Raw genomic sequence first — 8102 nt, forward strand, 5'->3', positions numbered from 1 at the left:
CTTCCTCGTCAAGCTCTCCATCGACGCATTCCGCGTCCCTTCCTTTTTGCCTTCACCTGCCGCACCTGGGAGGAATGGGGCAAGAACGGGGATCACGGGGCACTTATCTTTTTGGGACAATTAAAGTTTTACCCCTAGTTGGTTCCTACCCACGGGTTTTGCCCTTACTTTTTCCGTCGTGGTCCCTCGAATGCCCTTTGACCGTTTGACCAAAACTTTGAAAATTCATAACTAATTCATATGAACTCAGAAAAATGCAAATAAGATATCAAAATGTTTAGATAAACACTACCTTTATGTGCATATCATTTGCATCCAGGACAAAAACACCCTTTAAACTACCTGAGGTAATTAATGTTATTAACATTATTAAAAATAAAAAGGTATAAACCATATTTTTTCACGAATAAAAATTACATGCAAATGTATGTGATGTTTTCTGAACATCGAGATATCTTATTTGCATTTTTTCGAGTTCGTATCATCTTTTTATGAATGTTCTAACGAGTTTGATCATTATTTGGAAACTTCATAACAAATTGATACGAACTCTGAAAAATGCATATAAGATATCAGGATGTTCAGAAAACATCACCTACATTTGCATGTAATTTTTATTCATGAAAAATATTGTTTATACCTTTTTAATTTTAATAATGTTAATAACATTAATTACCTCAGGTAGTTTAAAGGGTGCTTTTGTCCTGAATGCAAATGATATGCACATAAAGGTAATGTTTATCTAGACATTTTGATATCTTATTTGCATTTTTCTGAGTTCATATGAATTAGTTATGAATTTTCAAAGTTTTGGTGAAACGGTCAAAGGGCATTCGAGGGACCTCGACGGAAAAAGTAAGGGCAAAACTGAGCAAGCTCGAAAAGTAAGGGCAAAACCCGTGGGTAGGAACCAACTAGGGGCAAAAATGCAATTGTCCCTATCTTTTCTAGTTTGTAAGCCTGCAGGCACTCCTTAGATTTCAAAATTTGTAATCCCCTTGCTCGTGTACCCATTCCGTATGAATTGCACTTATTTGCAATGTATGAATGAAAGGAAGGGTGTTTGCTGGGTATTGTTTGCACATGGGCGAGGGCCACACCGAGGAACGCGTCCTCGTTATCTTAAGATAAACATGGTCTCCCAGCAATAGTCCTTGTCGTCCTCCTGCTCTATGGCCTGACTACGCTCACGCTCTCGGCGGAGGTAGGGGCCGAGTAGGATTAGGCCTTTCGCTCGCCCTCTTCCCACCGCACTACAACCAAGTTCCAGTCCAAAGTAGAGCTTTCGGACACGGGACAGAGGGGGCAAGATGGTACGAGAGCGAGCGAAGCCTTATACATTCAAGGTTCATACGGGTGACGGAGTGGGGGATAAAAACTTATCTGATGTTGCAGCCCCCGGCAACCTTGGTCTGCCGCGGTTAGATCCTTGTGTTTGCAGCCCCCGGCAACCTTGGTTTGCCGGGGCCGGAGCGTCGGCACGTTATTTTTCCTCCCAATAGCTCAACAGAAATGTCCATGTACCCTTCAAACCAAAGAAGACGAAAAGGAACAGAGTGACGCACACTCGACCTCTATGCTAGGGGTTAGCCGCCGCTAAGCACTATCAACCCTAACCGAGGGAGAGACTCAACCTAGCATGCATGCTATAACTTAGGGCGCCAACGCTTCATTTATGCTCAGGGTTTGCGCCTGGCTTTGTACAAAGGGTTACATGCCTTGCCGGCAAGGCTTGTACAGAAGGTGGTTTGCTGGGGGGGGGGGCAACCGCGCCTTATGGGTAGAACTTGCGAAGATGTTCGATGTTCCAAGAGTTGCTCACTGGAATGCCATCTTCGGTCTCCAGGCGGACTGTGCCAGGCCTGGTGACTCGTATTACCCGATAAGGGCCTTCCCACTTCGGCGTCAACTTGTTGGAATTCTTGGCCTACTGAACATTCCGAAGAACAAGGTCACCTTCCTCAAAGCTTCGGGCATGAACCTTGCGACTATGGTAGCGGAGCAAGGCTTGCTAGTAGCACACTTCTCGTACAGCCGCCCGAAGACGATCTTCCTCAAGGAGCATCGCGTCATCTTGCCACAGCTGCTCTTGCTCAAGCTCATCATAAGCGAGCACTCGAGGTGACCCGTATGTGAGTTCCGTGGGGAGAAATGCTTTTGCCCCGTAAATGAGGGAGAAGGGTGTCTGACCGTTGGCTCGATTTGTCATTGTTCTAATTGACCAAAGAACCGCTGGAAATTCATCAATCCAGCGTCGTTTGCACCTGTGTAGCCTGTCAAAAGTCCTTGTCCGTAGGCCTCGCAACACTTCAGCATTCGCCTTCTCAACCTGGCCGTTGCTTCGTGGATGTGGAACAGAAGTAAAACAGACCTTGCTGCCGAGGTCCTGGATGTACTGCATGAAGGCGTGGCTCGTGAACTATGTGCCGTTGTTGGTGATGATCCTGTTTGGCACACCGAAACGGCGGACTAGCCCCTTGAAGAATTTAACGGCTGATTGTGCTGTCACCTTTCTCATTGTCTCCACCTCCGGCCACTTTGTGAACTTGTCGATTGCAATGTACAAGTACTCAAAGCCCCCGACAGCACGGGGAAAGGGGCCTAGTATGTCGATCCCCTAGACCGAGAATGGCCAGGAGAGAGGGATTGTTTGGAGCGCTTGAGCTGGTTGATGGAGCTTATTTGAATGGAACTGACACGCTTCACACTTGGTTACTAGTGTCGTTGCATCCTGGAGGGCAGTGTTCCAGAAGAAACCTTGCTGGAATGCCTTGCCGGCAAGGGCCCTTGACCCTAAGTGGGAGCCACATATGCCTCTATGTATCTCTGCCAACAACTCCAGTCCTTCCTCCCAGGGAATATACTTCAATTTCGCATTGTTTGGTCTTTTTCTGTACAGGACGTTGTCGATGAACTGATACATGGCAGACCGACGGGCTACTTTCTCTGCTTCTTCTGCTCCTCAAGGAGTTCCCCTATTTGGAGGAATCAGACGGTATGTTGTGCCCATGCCGGAGCCTGAGGCTCAACGGCAAGGACTAAAGGCACTTCCTCTGCCATGGGAGCAGTCGTATCTACAGGCAGGGCTTGACGCCCTGCCGGAGTCGGTTGCCCCACGGCTGGCTCAGTGCCCATGGCAACATCCTTGGCGGCGGCTCCTGGGAGCTCGGTGGGAAAGTACTTGCCGGGGCCTGATTTCCTTCACTTGTTTTGCTCTGTTGATGGTTCAACGGGTGGTTGAGTCAGCCGAAGGACAAAAGTACCTGGTTCCACAGGTAGTTTGAAGGCAGCGCGCTTCGACAGGTAGTCGGCGATGTTCTCCACTCGGGGAACATGCTCCGCCTGCATACCATCAAAGTGCTCCTCCAGGTTCCTCGCCTCATCCATGTAGGCCTCCATCAATGGGCTTTGATAATCTTTGTTGACTTGCCTGACAACAAGCTGTGAATCACCCCTGACAATGAGCTTCTTGATCCCGAGGTCTACCGTGATCCTGACATCGGCAAGCAACCCCTCGTATTCAGCAGTGTTATTTGTGGACATCTCCCTGGGAAAGTGCATCTGGATTACATACTTGAGGTGCTCTCCGGTGGGTGTGACGATCAGCACACTAGCACCGGTGCCATGCAGTGAGAAAGCCCCGTCAAAGTACATAATCCAGTTGTGAATTGCCTCCTTGCCGGGGAGGGTGGTCTCCTAGATCTCTTCGTCTAGCGTCGAGGTCCACTCGTCAATGAACTCCGCCAAGACTCTGCTCTGGATTGTCGAAGTACTTTCAAACTTCAAACCAAAGCTCGACAGCTCGACAGCCCACTCCACAATCCTCCCAGTTGCGTCTGGGTTATGCAATATCCGTTGCAATGGAAGGTGGGTGACGACGGTGATCTCGTGTGCCTGGAAGTAATGACGCAGCTTCCTCGAGGCCATAAGGAGGCTGAAGAGAAATTTCTGCACACCGGAGTACCTTGACCTAGCCCCCGGCAAGAGGGAGCTGACAAAGTAAACCGGGTGCTGCATCATTTTCTTCTTCGGCAGCACTTCGTGTGGTTGCGCAGGCCCTGCCCCGCTAGCGTTGGACCCTGCTGGGGGCCTTTCCTCTTTGTCGACCTCCCTCTGCGCCACTAGTGCGGCACTGACCACTTGGTTCGTTGCCGCCAGGTATAGCAGCAATGGTTCTTTGGGTTTGGGTGCAACCAGTATCGGTGTAGAGGAGAGGTATTTCTTCAAATCCTGCAACGTTGCTTCGGCCTCTGGGGCCCATTCCATTAGGCCCGCCTTTTTCAAGATTTTTAAAAAGGGAAGGGCACGCTCAGCAGACCTAGAGATTAATCTGCTCATGGCGGCAACGCAACCAGTGAGCCGACGCATGTCCTTGATCTGCTTGGCTACCCTAATCTACTCAATAGCCTTGATCTTGTCTGGATTCGCCTCGATCCCATGCTGTGACACAAAGAACCCGAGAAGTTTGTCGGACGGAACGCCGAAGACACACTTCTCAGGATTCAACTTGAGGTTGATCTTCCGCGGATTCGCAAACATCTCTTCCAGATCTTGTACAAGTGTCTCCCTGTCTTTGGTTTTGACCACTATATCATCCATATAAGCTTCCATATTTCTATGTAGCTGGGGCTCAAAACCAATCTGGACCGCCCTTGCAAACGTCGAGCTAGCACTCTTCAACCAGAAAGGCATCCGTAAAAAGCAATACATGCCACATGGGGTGATGAACGTTGTCTTCTCTTCGTCTTCTCTCGCCATGAAGATTTGGTGGTACCCCGAGTAGGCATCAAGGAATGATAGAAGATCACACCCGGCCGTGGAGTCAACAATCTGGCCAATGTGCGGCAACGGGAAAGGGTCATTGGGACAAGCCTTATTGATATCTATGTAGTCAATACACAGCCTCCACTTCACATTCGCCTTGCGCACTACAACAAGATTGGCCAACCACGTCAGATGGAGTACTCCTCTCACCAAGCTTGCCGCTTCCAACTTACTGATCTCCTCCGCAATGAACTCATGCCGTTCCAAAGCTTGCTTCCTGACCTTCTACTTGACGGGTCACGCATGACGACAGACAGCAAGATGGTGCTCAATCACCTCCCTGGGAATGCCGGGGATGTTGGATGCTTGCCATGCAAACACATCGACATTCGCCCGCAGGAAGGTAACGAGCGCGCTTTCCTATTTGCTATCCAGGGTGGAGCTTATGGTGAAAGCCCCTCCCATGCCATCCTCCTCGACGGACACCCTCTTGGTCTCTGGTGGCATAGCTCTGAATTTCTTGCTCTTGCCGGTGAAGCTCTCTAGCACGTCCTCGACGGGAGCACAACACTCCAAAGAGGCGCGCCAGAGATGTCGGTGGGAAACAACACCTATGGGGTCACTGGGATCCCTTCTGTGGTTGGCAAGCGCGGGGTTGTGCAAAGAGCGGGTCTGGCGGTCAACACATGAATCGTTTACCCAGGTTTGGGCCATGGAGATGCGTAAAACCCTAGTCCTGCTTTGATGTATATTTAGGTGTTCTTGTGTTCTTGAACTAGCTGCAGTGGCTCTATAGTCCAAAAGATCTGAATCCCTCTCCAGTACGCCTCGGGCCTCCTTTTATAGAAAAAATGGGTCGCCACAGTGGCACACAGGAGGTGGAAAGGTGTACAGGGGCTGAGTCTATCCCCTGGCATCGTCGGACAAATGCATTTAATGCGCTGCCGATGTGCCCCTCTTGCTTTATTGGGGACGGCAAAGAAGCTCGTCCCAGCTGTCGTCGCCTCGCCTGGCTCCGACGCGCGTCCAAGCTGACGAGGCGTTGTAGCGCCACGTTGGCTGGCTGCTGGGCTGGCGTGGTGGTGGAGCCTTCACGAAGATCTGCATGCCACCACGCAGCTGCTTGCTGAGTTGGTGTAGAGGCCGCGCGCTGCCACGTAGATGCCTGCTCAGCTGGTCGAGCTGGCAGCTGTATGGGAGCGGCGGTAGAGTCTTGGTGGACGCGGGCCTGGCTGCGGCCCCGCAGGCATCCTTCGCAAGGGTCTTTCCGAGGGCCCGGCAAGGGTCTTGCTGCGGCACCATGGTCGCCCCCGGGAAGGATCTCGCCGGGGGTCTCGTGGATCTACTTGGCAAGGATCTCGCCAAGGATCGTCGTCTTCTGGTTTTCATCTGATCTTGCGTGTCTATGATCTCTACAAAGATCTGCATGCCACCACGGAGGTTCCTCCCGAGCCTTGGTTCCAATATGGCGTGGGAACCCCTTGGGCTCAAGGGTGGCGCGCTCTGCTGGCGCCAGGCAAGTTGCCTCGGCAAGGATCTTGCCGAGGCTGCGGAAGCCACCCCGGCAAGGGTCTTGCCGGGGGAGTCCACCTCGCCCTCCTTCTCTCTTTGCGTCTATGGTCTTGGCGTTGCTTTGGTTGTCTTGTGCTCCGGCATCCCTCCTCTGCCCTGCTTAGTGTGGTCGTGGGCGCGGCTCTGACTGCCCGTGCATAAGTAAAGGGGTGCAAAAGGAGATCCACTACTTTTTTACACCGACAGGGGGAACCCGAGGAATCACCCTCAATGGATTCCCACTCGACGTAACCGTCAAGGTGGACTTGGAGGAATCACCCCCGATGATCCACACTTGAGGGGTTGCAGGGCAGAGTCGTTATCAGGAGTGGTGAAGGAGGAATCACCCTCGATGACCACGATCAAATAGCTACACTACATGGTTAACATCAAAAGTGCTAACGAGGTATCACCCTCGGCACTCGATAATAACTCTGCATAGTCGTACAACTAAGTGGCACTCGATAATCACCCTCGAATGGTGATTTCAATAAAGCGATGCGTTCAGCCGCTCCAATCTAGAGGTTTTCCTATGTGGAATTACAATGGGGAGGATGATGCATCTCGTTGTCTACGCAAGGGTCCAGACAATTTTGCCGCCCTGGCCACCATCTTAGCTGACCTTTACAAAGGGGAGAAGGAAGACTTTACTCTCTTGAAATGTCGGCAAGGTTTTTCCATGTATAACCCCATCGACTGGGTGAGTTTTTCGTTGATTATTTTACTCAATCTCTTTCCTGAGCTATGTTAGTCGAATTTAATCCGACTATTTTTATAGGAGTGGAGAAAGGTCGTCGAGGGGGTCTACAGCCCCGCTTCGCAGCCAGAGGACCATGTTCGAAACCTGGATCCCGGATTTGGAGAAGATTCGGATATATTTATAGAACTTAAGGAGGGGGTCTTTTATCAGGCGAGCTACGACGGCACGGAAGTGGCCATTATAGCCGATTACCCCAGCCTTCTTCCCTCCTCCCATGTAAGTACCCAGGAAACGTCTCCTCCAAAAGAGTTTTCCCATTGCGTCTCACCCACCGCACTGTCTCACGCTCCGAAGGGGCGGCGCTGGTCTCACCGAGCTATATCATAGGCGTCCTCCAAGAAGGCGACGCCCGCGCAGGGCGAGTCTTTGAAAAGAAAGGCAAACGGTGATACTACCGGGCCCCCACCTTCACCAAAGAGGTATAGTTTTTAACACGCACTCGGCGGATAGACCGAATTGTGAAGTTTTCCGTTGGGCCATATTTTAGGAAGAGCATACGCCGGACTGTATCCGAGGACCTCGCCGGCCATGCATCGACCAATCCAGCCCCGGACCCTGCTACAAGGACTAGGGTTGATACGGGCACAATGCCGGATTGTCATCTCCAAGAGGATTCAGATAATGTTTCCATCACCAATTCTGAAGTGGAGAGCGCAATGAATCATCGGCGGCGGAAAGAGGCCATGCGCGACCCAAGTTTCACCGAAGAGGCGTTCAATGCCCTCAGCTCTGCGAATGCATATATCCGGGCTGCTCGGGATGGACTTGTCGGAGCCACCCACCAGCTTTCAAAGGATATGCGGGTAAAAAACTTTGAGTAGATTCAATAATCATATGCTAGTAGCCCCCGAGACTTGAAGCAGTTGGCCCAACTGATTTAAGGGTCGTTATATCATCAGGTACTCCCGGCAAAAAAACACGTTGTCCAAGGAGCTTGAAGAATGAACTGTTGTCACCACCGAACTGGAAAATTTGAAGAAATCCAAGAAGGCACCTGATGGTGAGCACAACAGTGTCCAGAAAATAT

This window comes from Triticum aestivum, chromosome 1A (assembly GCF_018294505.1).
Source record: "Triticum aestivum cultivar Chinese Spring chromosome 1A, IWGSC CS RefSeq v2.1, whole genome shotgun sequence".
NCBI lineage: Eukaryota > Viridiplantae > Streptophyta > Magnoliopsida > Poales > Poaceae > Triticum > Triticum aestivum.